The following is a 15,759-nucleotide window of genomic DNA, read 5'->3' as shown; positions in this document are numbered from 1 at the left end:
TAACCATCGTATCCGCTGTGATGGTCGTGGTGGGGATTAAATGAGGTAATACGTGGAGACACTCAGAAGAGTGCCTGACACAGAGTAATTGCTCGGTAGAAACCAGCATTATCCTCGCCATCATTTTTTTAAATTGAATCTATTTGCTTTATTCACTGGGCTTTGTCCCAGGCACCCATATCAGCACACTGATGTGGTTTTAGACCCAAGAACTGGGGGTGACTCAGTGGGTATTGAGAAGTGACGTGACTCTGAGCCTCAGTTTCTTCATCTGGAGAATGGGCAAGATGATAGAACCTGCTTCACAGAATTTGTTGTGAGATTTTGGTTGTCAGGGCCGACAGCAGACCCTCTAGAAATGGAGTCCTGTTCCTTGCCATCTGGAACCTCCAATGAGGCATCAGACAAATTGCTTGTCTTCTCCAAGCCTTGTTTTTTCACTCTGTTAAAAGGGAGGGTTGGACAAGATCTGATTATCCAGCTTTTAGAGTTTTAAATTTGAGTTTCCCAGTCACTGCCACCGCTTTGCTAAAAGAGAGACTTGTGTTTGAGTGGAATGGCCCATTGGAATTGGCCGTGGCAGGTGCCCTCTGAAGGCTGAGCCGCCCGTGGAGTAACTTAGAAGTCTGGAGCTCCCAGGCAGAGAAGGAGAAAGAAAATGTGGCAGGCCACCACATCCTAACACCCGAGTTCCAGTTTGGACACAGCCTGCTCTCCCTTCTTCACCCACATGCTGCACTTCCCTGACCACTTCCCCGTCCCCGACGTATTTCACAGGGACACAAGGCCTGGCAGGCCAGGTTCTGCCCACACCGCTCGGCCAGGGACCCCAGGCATTGAGCCTGAGCGGCTGGTACTGGGGCCACCAGCATCTGTCCTTGTGACCAGAGCTCTTTGTTCCCAGGCTCCTCAAGCTTTGCCGGGGTACGTCCTTTGGAAATAAGAGTGGCATGTCGGTGCCACGTGGTTGTAGAGGAAAGTTGCTGAGTGTACAAGACATTGTACACTTGAGCTGGCATTGTGGGGGTGGGGGACTCCTCAGAGATTTCTGCTAAACGACTGAATTGGAAACAGATGGTTGGTTTGCAGTGGCTGCGATAAGAGGCCGGCGCCTTGCTGGAGTTTTCATTTCCTGCAGGAGCCCAAGGACAGTAGAGGTTGTGCTTCTCTGTCTCTGTAGAATCACCCCATAGCACCATGCTTGTGACTGCAGAAAAGCGAGGTGGCCAGACAGACATGGGTTCAAATCCCAGCTGCCACTTATTTGCTACAAGGGTGGGGGTGAGTTTTGCCTAAACTACTCTGAGCCTCAGTTTCCCTATCTGCGAAATGGGAACGAGTCTTGCCCACGATGGAGCGCTGCTAAGTCTTGAATGAATAGCACTCACGGTGAACACAGGCACCAGCAGCTATCGGTGATAACTGAGTGGAGCAGTTTGCCCGGGACATCAGTTACATGCCATTCCTCAGAGCACAGCAGTGGCCCCAGGAGAGTGGGCAGTCACACAGGCACAGAGTCTCAGAACCTGGGGCCAGGAGGGACCTCTGAGTTGATCCAGTCTAACCAAGCCCCTTCCTGGATGCTTGAAGCCCCTCTCCTGCATCCTAGAGGGGATGTCCAGAGTCTGGAGTGGAACCCGTTCCCATGCAAGAAGTTTTCTTAAGTTATTAACCCAAAATCTGCCCATTCTGGCTATTTCCCTTTTGTTTTGTAACTTACCCAGGATTGCAGCCATGGTACAGACACGGCTGTACTCAAACCTGTATCTCAGGGCCCAGCTCACGCCCATAACCCCCAGAGCCCATTACCTCTGTCATTCAGGGTCCTACTGCTCATTCCATTCTGCCCAGGACTCAGCACAGCTCTGGACACACAGAAGGCCTGTGTTACCTTGCAGGAGGAGTTCCAGGGAAGAAGGTTGCCCTCTGCCTGTGAGCTCTCCATAATTTTGTGTATTAGCAATCTGTGTTCCTGGAGTCCAGGCCAGCCCTTCTTGTCTGCAGATGTGGACCGGCTGATGGGACCGTTGCTGGAGAGATGGGAGAGTGTTCCCAGCAGCCAGGTGCCCTGGGAGGCAGATGGCAGGGCACCCATGTCTGACAGGCCTGTCTGAGCGAACCCAAGACTGCCCTCTTCTCCAGAGGGCAGCTGCCTAGATGGAATGATCATTTGTTGATCTTAGGTTTCCCTTGTACAAAGTCATTCTGCTGCTCCCATCTGCAGACACGTCCACGTCCCAAGGACTTAGCAGCATTCAACACATAATTCAACAACAGAAATCACATTTGGTGACGTGCGGTTGTGGGAGTCAAGGAAGGCCCTCTGAGAGGGGTGATAGCTGAGGAAGGCGCTGGCCATTCAGAGGTGGGGGGCATGCATTCCAGGCAGGGTCGGGGGCACAGCAGGTGCGTGGTGCAGTTTTGGGAGACTTGGAGCTTAGTCCTTCCAGCTGCCCCTGGGAAGTGGATGACATGAGGGCCACCGTGGAGGCAAGGAAACCATTAAAGGAGGCTGTTTGTGGCGGAGGTGGCTTGGATTCGGGTGGAGACAGAGAGGTTGTCCTGAATTGTCTGGAGTGACATCGGGCTATGAGGGGTGGAGTCGGTGCCTAGGTTCAGACGTGGGCCTGAGTGGTACGTGTACAAGCGTGGGCTCTCCTTCCCTCATGTGTACATGTTAAAATGGGGGACATGGCAGTTTGTAGATTGGAGGTGATGAGAACGGGGCCTCTCTCATGTGACTGGTAGAAACATTCGTTGAGATAACAGTCGTTTCCCAGGGTTGATACAGCAAAGTACCACAGACAAGGTGGCTTTAAACAGCAGGAGTTGACTCTCTCACAGTGCTGGAGACCAGAACTCCAAAGTCAAGGTGTCAGCGGGGCCGTGCCCCCTCCAAAGGCACTAGTCCCACTCTGTGTGCCCAAGTGTTCCTGCTACCAGAGGGAGGACAGAGCAGCTGAGCTCACAGCTCTCCTCTAGCAGTAGGTTTGCCCCTCTTGGCCCAGGGCCCCTAAAGCCTGGCCCCATCAGAGCTTGCTGAGAGAGGGGAGCTGGGGGGATCAGGCAGCCCAGTAGGGTTGGCCAGAGAGGTAGACAAAGTGGGGCACATCCCTGGCTGTATCATCTCTCCTTAGAACCAGCTGATAAAGCAGGTATGCCCCTTGTTTTAAGGAAGCTGACTTTCAGTGACCTGCCAGAGCTAATGGCAGTGACCAGAAGAGACAATATTTGACGCAGAGCTTGTGTGTTTTCCTTCCTGTGGCAGGCGACCCCCCGAGGGCTCTCCTTCTACCAGATGGCTCCCACGCTGTGAGCCTCTAAAACTTAGTGGCTTCAGACGATGATTGATCATTATCTCCCCCACTTCTGTGGGTTGGCCAGCCTGAGTTGGGTGCTCCTGGCTTAGGGTCCGTTGTGCAGTGCTGGGCCAGGTGCAGCTGGGGCTGGAATCATCCGAAGGCTTGACTGGGCTAGACGTCCAAGATGGCTTCTTCACCCCCAGGCCTGGCACCACAGTGCTCCTGACCTCTCTCTCCATGGGGGGGGCTCTGCCTCCAGGACCTCCTCTGGTGACCTGGGCTTCTCATGGCTCAAACGTCTCCCACGTAGTCCCTTCTTCCATGGAGGCAGGCCAGGGGCCATGCCTGGACTGGCACCACATCACTTCCACCATGTTTTTTCGTGTTTAATAGCTCTGTCGTGGCATAGCATACATATGATATGTATGACATATCATACAATTCACCCCTTCAAAGCATACAATTTGGGTATATGACATTATTAATGTTTTCAAATTGTAGTAAAATATATGTCACCAAATTTGACATTTTTCAGTGTACAATTCAGTGGCATGAATTACATACACAAGGATGTGCAAACCTCACCACTATCTGGTTCCAAAACCTTTTCATCTCCCCAAATAGAAATTCTGCAACCAATAAGCAGTAACTCCAGCAACCAGTAACCTTAAACCTACTTTCCGTCTCTGCAAATTTGCCTGCTGTCGATGTGTCATGGATGTGGATCATACACCATCCTTCTGTGTCTGGCTTCTGGGTAGGAGGCCATGGGGGGTGCCCTGGGGGTTTGGACACGTGTGGCAGTGGTGCAGGTGGGAGAACCAGGCAGATTCTGGATCTGTTCCCAAGGTGAAGCCAGTGGGATTACCGATGGGTCAGACGGAATCCTGTAGAGGGGGCCCCTGGAACGGTTGGGTGGCCTGGAGCCTCGTGTGGGCCCCCAACCCAGGTGCAGGTGACCACACAGCTCTGTTGTCATCCTGTCATTTCAACGGGAACCGACTATTTGTATTAAGTGATACTGCTTTCCAGACAGAATAGTGATGTAAAATTACTTAAACTTATTTGTTAAAAAGCAAAATCATTTCAAGGGAAAGGGTTTTACAAATACTGGCCAATACAGCAAAACGAGGCAGACCACAGGTGCCGAGTCTGGAGAAGCACACCTCTCCAGCGCTGCTGATGTGTTGGCAGAAAAACCAGACACTGTCTGCTGTGGAAAGCGGCGGGGTGTGCATGCCCTCTCGAAAAGCCAAACTCCTTGTGGAATGGACCAACGTGGACCACGGGTTTGTTATTGGGAAGACGGGACAGATCTGCGGCTTCAAGGCCGTGAGTCCCTGGATGGAAAGTCGACGAACTGTGTGCAAAGGGCCAGATGGTAAATGCCCTCGGCTTGTGGCCCTGTGGTTTCTGTCATGGCTTCTCCGCTCTGCCAGCCTAGCTCTTAAAGGCAGCTGTAGCAGCCGAAGATGATTGCGTGTTCCAGAAATGTTTATCTGCAAAATCAGGCAGCTAGCCAGCATTTGTAGACCCCTAGCCTAGAGTCTGAATCCCCGGGTGGCAAAGTGGCAGAGCATCCTCTTCTGGGACCTTCTGTGAACTCCAGACCCCCAGACTCCGAGCTGAAGCTCGAGCTTCCACCCCGCCCCCACCCAGCGGCCGTCCTGGGGTGAGCTGAGAAATCCCATTTCGTGTCGACTGAACTCCTGCCGACGTTGGCCCACTTTCACCTTGTAAGCATTTCCACCTGGGGATTGGAATCTGGTTTGACCTGGTTCAATGCCAGAAAACTAATGTAGTTTTTATAGTCCATTTGGAAGCTCATCTCCTCTTTCCACACCTTCGAAAACTACACTGAACACGGATCAATTTTCAAGTGCCTCTGGGCTCTGTGTTAATGCCATGTCAAATTATTCAGTAGTTGTTTTCCTATAATTAAATGTCTAGAAGCATTCGCCTGCCATTAACTGAGGCTGCGCTCACCCCTCTTACGCCTTCTTTCTGTAAATTATTCGAGAAAGCCAGAGAGGCATCTTTCCTCCAAACATTGGAGTAAACTAATAATGCACATCATCACGATGATTCAGAAAATACAAAAAAGTAGACTGCCACCCATAGATGAAAGATAAAAGTGTTGAACAGAAAATACGTTTCTTTCTTTCAAGCCTTGCTTTCCCATGTACTGGTTTATGGTTTTGTTTTTGTGCCTTGACAAAATTATAGCCAGACTGCATGTAAAATTTCCTGGTTCTTTCTCTCTCATTACATTGCTTCGAAAATCATTTCCCTGCCTTTTTACATAGTTTTCGGTAAATAATTAAGTTGTTGTATCACAGCTAATTTGAGGGGTCCCCTACTGCTGGTTGTTTACATTGTTTTCTGCTGTCCACTCTTGTAAACTACCCTGTTGTTACCATCTCTGAGCTTGGAACTGTTCCTCTGTTGAGGATTACTTGCATTAGCTAAATTTCTGGAGGTGGAATTATGTGGGGTTAAAATAGTTAATATCTTGAGCTTGCTTTGGTAGCACATGTACGAAAATAGTTAATATTTCGGGCGCCTGGGTGGCTCAGTTGGTTAAGCGACTGCCTTCGGCTCAGGTCATGATCCTGGAGTCCCGGGATCGAGTCCCACATCGGGCTCCCTGCTCAGCAGGGAGTCTGCTTCTCCCTCTGACCCTCTTCCCTCTCATGCTCTCTATCTCTCATTCTCTCTCTCTCAAATAAATAAATAAAATCTTTAAAAAATAAATAAATAAATAAATAAATAAATAAATAAATAAATAAATAAATAAAATCTTTAAAAAAAAATAGTTAATATTTCTTGATTCCTAGTGGCTACACTGTTTTCCAAAAGGTATCTGCACCCAGATAGTCTCCGGCAGGGTCTGTTTGGAGAGCCAGGGGTGATGTTCTGACTTTCAGACCTGAGATCAGAAAGGCATTAGCTTAACTCCTGGTCAGTTGCTTTTTCCTTCTGGGTATCATTTCAAAGAGAGGAAACTGACTCTATACCTAACACACTCCCTGGATTTTACAAAGCAGTTAGAGAGAGGAGGCAGGCTTCATAGTTCCTGTGGCCAGTGATGCTATTTCTGCATACTAGCCATTTGCCCACGTTTCTTGGTAGAGCCTCTAGACCCTTTGGGTTAGGACTTTGCACACAGTAGGATATTGACAACTTTTTAAAAAAATAGAAGTGTCATTCGGGCAAGTTGCCTTTCTTCTAAGCCCTCGGGTCTCTTATGTGTAAGATGGAAATAGTAAGAATTCATTCAGCAGACACTGAACATGCCCATTGTGTGTGCCAGGCATTGTGCCATCTGCTAGGGACACACCGCATCTCTGGGGAATGGGGAATGGCATGGAAGGCACACATTCAGGTGATACACAAATGAATATACATGTGCAAAAGGTGGTAAGTGGCAAGAAACAATACCACTCTAAGAAATTACAGTGGATGCTTTTATTTCCCTGTGGTTAAGGAAAAAGCTTCTCTGAGGAAGTAATATAGGATGTTTGAAACCTGAGGCATGCCTGGAAGTTGACCTAGCAGACGTGAGGGAAACCATCCAGGCAGTAAGAATAGTCCATGCAAAGGCCCTGAGGCTCCAGAGCTCTGTGCTTTGCAGGAATCAGAGGCAGGGGTTGCTTGGGCAGCCTCCCAGAGGCCTTATGAAAGCCTGGGAACCAACGCTGAGCCGAGAAGTGACAAGCTGAGGGTGCAGGAGCAGGAAGATGTCTGTCCCAGCAGTAGATGACCATGGTGGTCTGAAGGAGGTGGTGAAAATGAAGGAGAGAAACGGATGAATCAGAGTCCTATTTCAGACGCAGATCAGAGTTCCCTTTCTGGCTCCCTTCTCTGGTTTCACCATCCAGCTGATGACCAAACAGGTCAAGGAGTCAGCACTCAAGTATGGTTGGCTTCTAAGTGAGTCTGCAAGAGACAAGAGTGAAGCCTGCGTTTCTGAGGCAGCAGCAGTTCTATGGAACCAAAGAGCTGGCTGGACTAAGCTCCAGTGCATCCTGGCCAGGAGTTGGGGATGTTGGCAGCTCCAGGGCACGTATCTCTCAGCTCTGGCCACGATCATCCCAAAACCAGTGTCAGCATCCCCATCCCCTGTGAGACACAGCCAGTTCTTGCATGTCACAGGTCAGATGTGGCCCAAACAGGAGGGGCACGCGAGAGCCAGCCCGCCTTCCCACATGCGATCCCACGAAGGAACGAGGCCACCACTGTGTCCAACAGGGAGCTGCTCTGAGGGTGTAGATGCTGGACTTGACTGGTCCCTCTAATTCACATCCCATCAAGACAAAAGGAGGCCCATGAGTGGAGGCATTCATTGTCTGGTTTATTATTTTTTAAGATCCCACGCAGGTACAAAGTTCAGAGCTAGTTGCAGACTTTTTAGCTAATGCTTAAATGATCTTATGTATTGATTAATCACATTGTTTAAAATTAAGTGCCATGAGTCAAATCCTCCTCTTGGGAGTTTAATTTTTACAGACCCGTGTGACTGACGTGTTGAAATGGGATATTTGGCATCCGTTGGTGGCTCTGTGAGGGGCTAGGTTTCTGGATGAACTTTGGTTCAAACTCCAGCTCTTTGGGTAGGTAATTAGTTCTATGATCTTGGGCACGTTCCCTAAGCTACCTGAGCTACATGTTTCTCCTCTGTAGATTGTAAGAGCACCTGCTTCCCAGAGTCGTGAGAATAAGTGGACTCATATATGTGAAATAATTAGTCAGAACAGGGCCAGGCATATAGCAGGTACTTAGTAAATGATGGACAATATCGTTAAGGTTTGGATTCATTTCAGGAGTGTAGAAACTAAGCTGTGGCTCCTGAGCACCCGAAATGTAGCTCATCTGTACTGACGGGTGCTATAAGCCTAAAATACACACGGGATTTCCAAGATGTAGCAGGACCAAAGATATTAAAATCTCATTGATTAGTTTTCATATTGGTTATTTTCTGAAATGATGATTTTTTTATATATCAAGTTGAATAGAACATACAACTAACATTAATTTCATCTGTTCCCCTTTTTTGGGTAATATAGGCACTAGAAAATTTTAAATTCCTTCTGTGTCTTGCATTTATATTTCTTTTTGACAGCACTGATCTAAAGGCATGACTTAAGAAGCAGGAATGATTAAGCAATGGGAAAAGCATGGAATTTATAGCCAGAAGGATTTAGGGGCTTGGGGCACCTGGGAGGCGGAGTCGGTGAAGCGTCTGCCTTTGGCTCAGGTCACAGTCCCAGGGTCCTGGGATCGAGCCCCACGTGGGGCTCCCCGCTCAGCGGGGAGTCTGCCTGTCCCTGCCCCTCTGTCCCCCCACCCCCACTCATGCACACGCTCTCTCTCTCAAATAAATAAATAAGTAAATTTTTATTTAAAAAAAAAGAAAAAGGGTGCCTGGGTGGCTCAGATGGTTAAGCATCTGCCTTCGGCTCAGGTCATGATCCCAGGGTCCTGGGATCAAGTCCCGCATCGGGCTCCCTGCTCCTTGGGAGCCTGCTTCTCCCTCTGCTTCTCTCTCTCTCTCTCTCTCTCCCCCTCTGTCTCTCATGAATAAATAAATAAAATCTAAAAAAAATAAATAAAAAAAAGAAAAAAAGAAAAAAAAGGAAGAAAGATTTAAGGACTTATCTGGGTAGCACCATGCTCTGGATGCTACTAGGGAAGCCCCTTAACCTCTGTGCACCTCGGCTTTCTCATCTGCAAAGTGGGAGCAAAAATCCCTACCACCAAAGAGTTTTGAGGCTTAAATGAAACTGTGTATGTGATGTGCTGAGCTGTGTCCTCAGCACAGGATAGGTGCTCAGACAGAAATACGTGCTCGGTGGGCTTAGCATTCCAAGGTGGCTGAGTAGGCCCTGAAGATGCATTCATAACTACCTTTCAGTGGTTCAGCAAGCTGACCTTGGCATGCTGTTCTCACCCCCGTCACCACATTTGACCTTTCAGAAGGACCCCGGGAGGTATAGTCAGCCCCTCATAGAGCTGGACAGACAGAGGCCTAGGAGCCTTTCAGGGTTTGAGCAGGAACTGGAAACCAGGTGTTCTCCTGTCAACCTTGTGCTTTCCGGAAACTTGCAAAGTTTTCTAGAGGCAGGTTTCAGTCTCACTTCCCCTCCAGTCAGATGGTGTCCACAGACATCCACAGGCATCCCCTGAACCAGAGAAAAGACCAACACCTAATACAGCCCAGCAGCCTGCAGGGCAAGCTTGCCTGGTAGAGCAAATGTGGTGCTGTGTGTTACTGAGGCAGACTGGAAGGTTAGGAAAGGCACCCCTGGCCTCCTGGTCTCCAGCCTGGTGAAGAACAGTGTTGTCAGAGCTCACGAAGCCGTGCTCCCTGGACGCACTGGCACCCACTTCTGTCTCAAACCAACCTGGTGCCCAAGTATAGGAGCTGCTGGGGACACAGGAGACCTTGCCCCCTACATGCTGCATTGCAATGTGCTTTAACTTAATAGTTTGAACACTTTCTCTCATCAGTACATAAAGCACTACCTCATTCTCTTTATCGGATGAATGTTATTCTGTGTTACGGATGCACCAGAATTTATTTAGCCAGTTCCCAGTGATGGACATTTAGGTTGCTTTCCATTTGTGTCAATGAGGCAAATTCCTTCAAATAGAATGATGCTGCAAAAAAGTGGTTGGTGCAAAAGTTTATAGATTTTGATTAAAATGCTCTCCAAGGTATGTGTATAAAAGTGTAGCCCCGCCAGCAATGTGTGAGGTGCACGTTCCCCCACACTGTCAACATGCCCAGATAGTTCATCATAGGAGGTCAGTGTGGAAAAAGCAGAGGGAGAGTGAGGTGGCCGCTGGGAGGCTGGGGCAGCTGTCCAACTAGGACACTGGGTAGTGTCCTAGTGGAGGACACTAGGGAATCCAGCCTCCACACTAGGGTGGAGGCTCGAGCTACAGTGGAGGCCAAATCCAGGGTGTGGTGCTGAGCAAAGGTAACCAGACAGAGGAACCAAGCATGGGTCTCGGGTTTCCGCCTTGAACAAATCGGGTCTGTTTACTGAAATGCTGCACATAGGAAAGGGATTAAGTATGTGAAGGGAAAACGATGGTTTTAGCTGAGATCCTACTGAGCTCAGTATGCAGGACATCCTGTTGGCTGTATCTACTGTCCCAGGGAGGAAGATTTGGGGATGGTGAATCTTTTGTGGAAACTGTGAGTGTGCGTGAGCTCTCCCTGGAGTGCATGGATGGATGGGTGGGTGGGTGGATGGATGGACAGATGGATGGACAAACAGGTGGATGGATGGGTGGATGGACAGACAGGTGGATGGATGAATGGAAGAGAAGACGGATGAGTGGGTGAGTAGGTGGACAGAAGGATGGATAGATGGACAGATGGGCAGATGGATGACAGAAATCTAGACTCTATTCTGTTTAGATAGGACCATATGAAATTGCTGTCTCTGTTCAAAAATGACAAAATACTTAATTTTATGCAGGCTAAAGTATTTGAGGGGGAAAGGCACATCACGATGTTTGCAGTTTACTTTGAAATGCATCAGAAACAGAGCGGATTCACGGATGGATAGCAGGGTAGATGTGTGATAAAGTGAGCCTGGTACAATGGGATCATCAGGAGCTGGGGTGGAAGCAGCATACAGGTATTCACTGTCAAATTCAGTGTTTCTCTAGGTTGGAAATTGCCACAGTAAATTCATGGAAAATGTTTTTCAATGGTCAAATGTTGGCAATTTCATGTGGTTTCACTTAATATGTATTCCTCATTTGGCCAAGAGAGCCTTCTGGGTTCCCATCTGTGGCACCAACAGATCTGCCTTACAGGGTTTCTTTGGCTCTATTCTTCCCAGAGTTGGGGGCTGGGGGTCGGCGTACCTCCCTCCTGGAGTTAACAAAATACTTGAATTGCCCTAATGAGCTGATTACAGCGCCAAGTTCGTTGGTATCTGGCTTGTAATAATTATAGATTTCCTTTGCGATTTGATCCCATTGGTTGCCACAGCAACAGCGTAATAGCTCAACTGAAGTACTGTCACAGTGATTTAGAACCAACATGTCTCTTGCAGCCTCCCATCCGGGTGCCCCCACCCCCTTGCTATCGTCATGGCAACTGATGAGCAGCACATGACCAAAAGCTTTGTGTCCCCCCTCCTTCCTTCTTCTCCCCTCCCCATCTTGCAACCAACCATCCCCGCTTCCTCTCCTGGGCCCCCTGTGGACAGGCGTTGACCCCAGCTTGGGCTATACTTGGGGGGCGGTGCTAGAGTAATCGATGCCCCAAACCCCCCACCCAGAGAGGAGGTCACATGGATGGTCAGAGCCACAGATGCCCCTTTAGCCCCTTAGGGGTCTTGGAGATGACTTGGCGCCCCTCAGAGCCCCTTCATGTCTGAGGCCATGCCACAGGCAGGATCTGCTGTGCCTCCCCCACAGGAGAGCTGCAGGAGGCGGGGCATTGAGAAATCCCAAGCCTTGGATCACTGCTTTGTACTCCAGGGGTCCCGAGCTTATGAGAGAAAAATCTAGGAACATGCCCCTGGAAGGAGAAGGTGAGGGGCTGGCAGAGAGCCTATTTCAGAAGGTCCCAGGTCAGGGGGCTCATCCTTCTGGTCTCAACTGAGCTGGGCTTAAAATGTCTTTTTAAACAGTCCATGTTCTATTTTTCTCTGTGTGTTTATCTCTCTCTCTCTCTTTTTTTTTTTTTTCCAGTCTCTGTGTGTCTTTGTTTCTGTGTGGATCTTTTCCTTTCTGTTTCTGCCTGAAACCTCTTTGAGAAGCTACCTCTCAGCCTCTCACTCTCTTCCCTCCCTCATCCTTCACCCCCTCTCCGTCCCCCTGCCTTTAGCACTTGCTAGGAACTGGCTGAGAGCATCCTTTGCCCAAAACTGCTTTGCTTCTGAGGCTTTTTTCCTCCCTCCTGTACCTGAGCCCATGTTTCGGGGACTGCCTGGAAGTCCAGAGCATCCTCCTGAGGGGGAGCTGGTACCCGGAGGCACCTCTTAGGATGAGTCCAGCCTGTCTCATCCCTGGGACTCTGCAGAATGGCATAGAGGAGGCGTTTTAAGCAGGCGGGAGCTGGCCTTGCTACAAGACCCTGACTACCAGGCACTGTGAGTGAAGACCTCTGTGTGTGTGTGTGTGTGTGTGTGTGTGTGTGTGTGTGCCTGATATGTATTTGCACGTATCTACTGGTGTATGGAGGTGTGTCTCAACATGTGTCAGTGGCTGTTACGCTAGTGTGTGTGCCCACGTGTGCACCTATGCATGTGTGTGTGTGCAAGTGCGCCCGTGTATGGCTTTTGGTCTGAAGGACACACAACTGTATATGACAGATTTTTCAAGGACACTTAGTGGAGGGAGCACAGTGGGATGAGGCCCTTTAAAGTGGGAACAGAGGGGGAGGGAGAAGAAAAAATTTTAAATCAAGTGGGAACAAAATAAACAAAAATGGTATTAAAATGACAGATAAGGGATTTTTTTTTTGCCTGTGGGCTTGCAGAAGCATTTCTACACGGGTCTGCCTTCTGTCCCCAGGAAATGAAGTGAGGGTCACCTTGGAAAAGTATTTTTGCTCAAGCGCTAAAATGAATCCTTCCTTTCCGTTCTGAGGGCTCAGACAGCACACACGCACATACACCTGTCTCTTTGAAACTCGGGAATGGAAGGCTGGGGTGGTCGCCATCAGGGGCACTCTGCTTCACCTTGCAGGAGACCGGAGTTTGCTGTGAGAATCTCTTGCGTGATGGCCAGGATGGCCCATGCCAAGAGCAGGTAGGAGGGAGCTTTGGATGGCGACCCCCCTCACATCTCACGCTTCTGCAGTCTATTAGAAGTTCATTTTGAGTTTTGTTTTGTTTTTGTTTTTTGTTTCACGGTGGCAGCCCGTGCCCCGAGAGGCGGCAAGAAGGAAGCAGGTTTAGAAAACAAAATTTCACTTGCAGGGCGAGATGTGGGAATCCAGGTGACTTGCCATTTTGTAGTTAGTGTGTGAGAGCCGGTGGCCACACCACCGGGGAAGGGGATCCTTCGAGCTTCGCCTGACCCTGAACACTGGGGAGGCTTGGCAGCCAGCCGCTCTAGATGAATGCTGACTGCAGGCTGGCCACTCCCGGGGCGCCTTGGGGGAGAGGATGGGGCCAGAGATGGGCATGGACTCAGGAAGGCTGCAGGCCAAGGAGGGACAGATCCCGGTCCTCTGGCGCGGTTCCCTCGCCCTCAGAGGACTGCTGCCCTTGAACACCCTCCAGGATGGCATTCTTGTCCCCCTGCGCCGGGGCCTCCGTTTGCAACAGCTTCACCCCGTTGGTCCACCTGCCGAAGCCCTCATCACCTTTAAACCTCCTCTGTCCCTGCCTCTAGGGAATCTTGAACTTCCACCCGAGAAGAGCTGGTGCTGTACACCCTCCTCCACCTGCCCCCCAGTACCTTGTACCCCTGGCATTACATACCCTGCAGACCTTTTTCCATGTGCCCATGAGCTGCAGCCTATTTTACAAACCTTAAGAAAAATATTGATTAAGGGGCGCCTGGGTGGCTCAGTCGTTAAGCGTCTGCCTTCAGCTCAGGTTATGATCTCAGGGTCCTGGGATCGAGCCCCGCATCGGGCTCCCTGCTCGGCGGGAAGCCTGCTTCTCCCTCTCCCACTCCCCCTGCTTGTGTTCCCTCTCTCGCTGTGTCTCTCTCTCTGTCAAATGAATAAATAAAGAAAAATATTGATTAAGATAAAATACAGAGCAAGCAGCCTGGACTCTTCCAGTGCCGTGTCATAAAAGGCGTAACGGCTAAAACGGGGTTCCAGGTTAAAAGAGACCAAGGAGCCCTGTGAGCAGACGCAGCCGTGTGGTCCTGCGGTGGCTCCGGGGACACAGAGAGCAGCTCCGAAAGACGTTTGAGGGACAAGAGGGCCAACTTGAATGTGGGCTGTTAGGTAGTAGCATTGTGTCAGTGAGAAATTACCTGAGCTTGGCATACTTGTGTCTCAGATCATTTGTGCTGAGGGTAGATGGAATGTTCTTGTTCTGTCGTTTTGTTTGTTTTGTTAATGGAGAGTAATACTACTTATAAGGATTGTTCGGAAAATTGAAGGTGCTATATCATACGTAAAGAGCTTAGCACAGGGCTTGGCCCAGAGATGGCGATCGGTAGATGTTTGTAGTCGCTGTTGCTGGTTACGCTTGTTAGTGCTGTCCCGGCACCTGGGATGGATGCACAGGAAGGGTCTTTCTCGTCTGCACCCAGGACCGGCCTCCCGGGCTTGTGACCCATGTGGTCACCCAGGGCCCGCGCTCACCAGGGGCCATCCCTACACTTGGTTTAATGCTCTGCTGTCACTGTCTTGAAGTTCTTAATCATTTCTCAACAAGGGGCTTCGAATATTCACTTTTGCACTGGGTCCCACAAATCACCTCGCCAGTCCTGTCTGCACAGCAGCTCTTAGACTAAACTCCCTGTCACCGCATCGCAGCTCTGACAGGCCCAGCCAGGCACGTCCACTACTTCAGGCCCAGCCCAGCCCCCACACCATGGGTCAGTCTCCAGTGTCCAGCACGGTGGCCGCTCCCCGCATATGACAGTCAAGCACCCTAGATGAGGCTCGTCCAGATAGAGATGTGCTGTGGGTGCAAAATTTATACTGGGTTTTGAAGACGTCGTACAAAAAAAAAAAAAAGGAATGTAAAATATCTTAATAATCATATCGATTACATGTTGAGATGATTATATCTTTAGGTATGTTGGGTTAAATAAGATTACTAGATTTTACCAGTTTTGAGTTTTTTTAAGATTCTATGTTTAAGTCATCTCTACACCCAACATGGGGCTCGAACCCACAACCCTGAGATCAAGAGTTGCACGCTCCACCGACTGAGCCAGCCAGGCACCCCTGATTTTACTCGTTTAGCATGGCCACTAAAAAATGTAAAACGACTTATGTGGGTCGCATTTGAGGCTCACATTATATTTCTGTTGGACGGTCCTGCCTTCAACCAGATTAGCTGCTACTCCGTCATGACTAAACCAAACCAGCCAGCAGATGACAGCCCAGTGGACCGATTTCCAGGGTTTTTTTTTTAACTCAGACTCCAGCCCTGATGTTCTAGCTTAGACCCACATCTCCCCGCAAAATCCATCGGGCACCTCTCTGGTGGGGTCATTGCTGCTGGGCAGCCTTTTTTTCCTCTTCCCTTCCTTCTTGAAATGCCCCAAGGTACTGATTTTTATACCCCCAAGAGTCTGTCGAGTGACTTAAATATATTTGCAAGGCACCACAATGGACAGAAGGAACACTGAACTTGGAATCAGAAGAACTAACTCAGGAATTAAAATCCCAGATCACTGACCCTTCTTTGTCAGGTGAACCTGGGCCCTTTACTTACCTTCTCTGTGCAGGGAAGGAGAACGAAACCAGCCACAGAGTCTCGCAGACCTGGGTTTGAAGCCTGGTCCTGTG

General features: G+C 49.5%; 1 protein-coding gene across 4 annotated transcripts in view; it reads left to right on the top strand.

Moving 5' to 3' along the window:
• The window catches only part of ABAT (4-aminobutyrate aminotransferase), an 83,170-nt gene that overhangs the window by 17,351 nt on the left and 50,060 nt on the right, over positions 1 to 15,759 (top strand). Inside the window, exon 1 of one of the 4 annotated variants that reach the window (XM_073899538.1) lies at positions 11,471 to 12,421. The exons of the other annotated variants lie outside the window; for them this stretch is intronic. The gene's annotated coding sequence lies outside the window, so the exon portion shown is untranslated. Of the gene's footprint in view, positions 1 to 11,470; positions 12,422 to 15,759 lie in introns of those variants that run through there. 4 annotated transcript variants of the gene reach the window in all.

The sequence above is a fragment of the Callorhinus ursinus genome, unplaced genomic scaffold (genome assembly GCF_003265705.2).
Source record: "Callorhinus ursinus isolate GAN/ISIS: 27379988/994484 unplaced genomic scaffold, GSC_fseal_2.0 scaffold13, whole genome shotgun sequence".
Classification (NCBI taxonomy): domain Eukaryota; kingdom Metazoa; phylum Chordata; class Mammalia; order Carnivora; family Otariidae; genus Callorhinus; species Callorhinus ursinus.
Note: the sequence above shows the minus strand (reverse complement) of the source record. Positions and strands in the feature narration are given on the sequence as shown.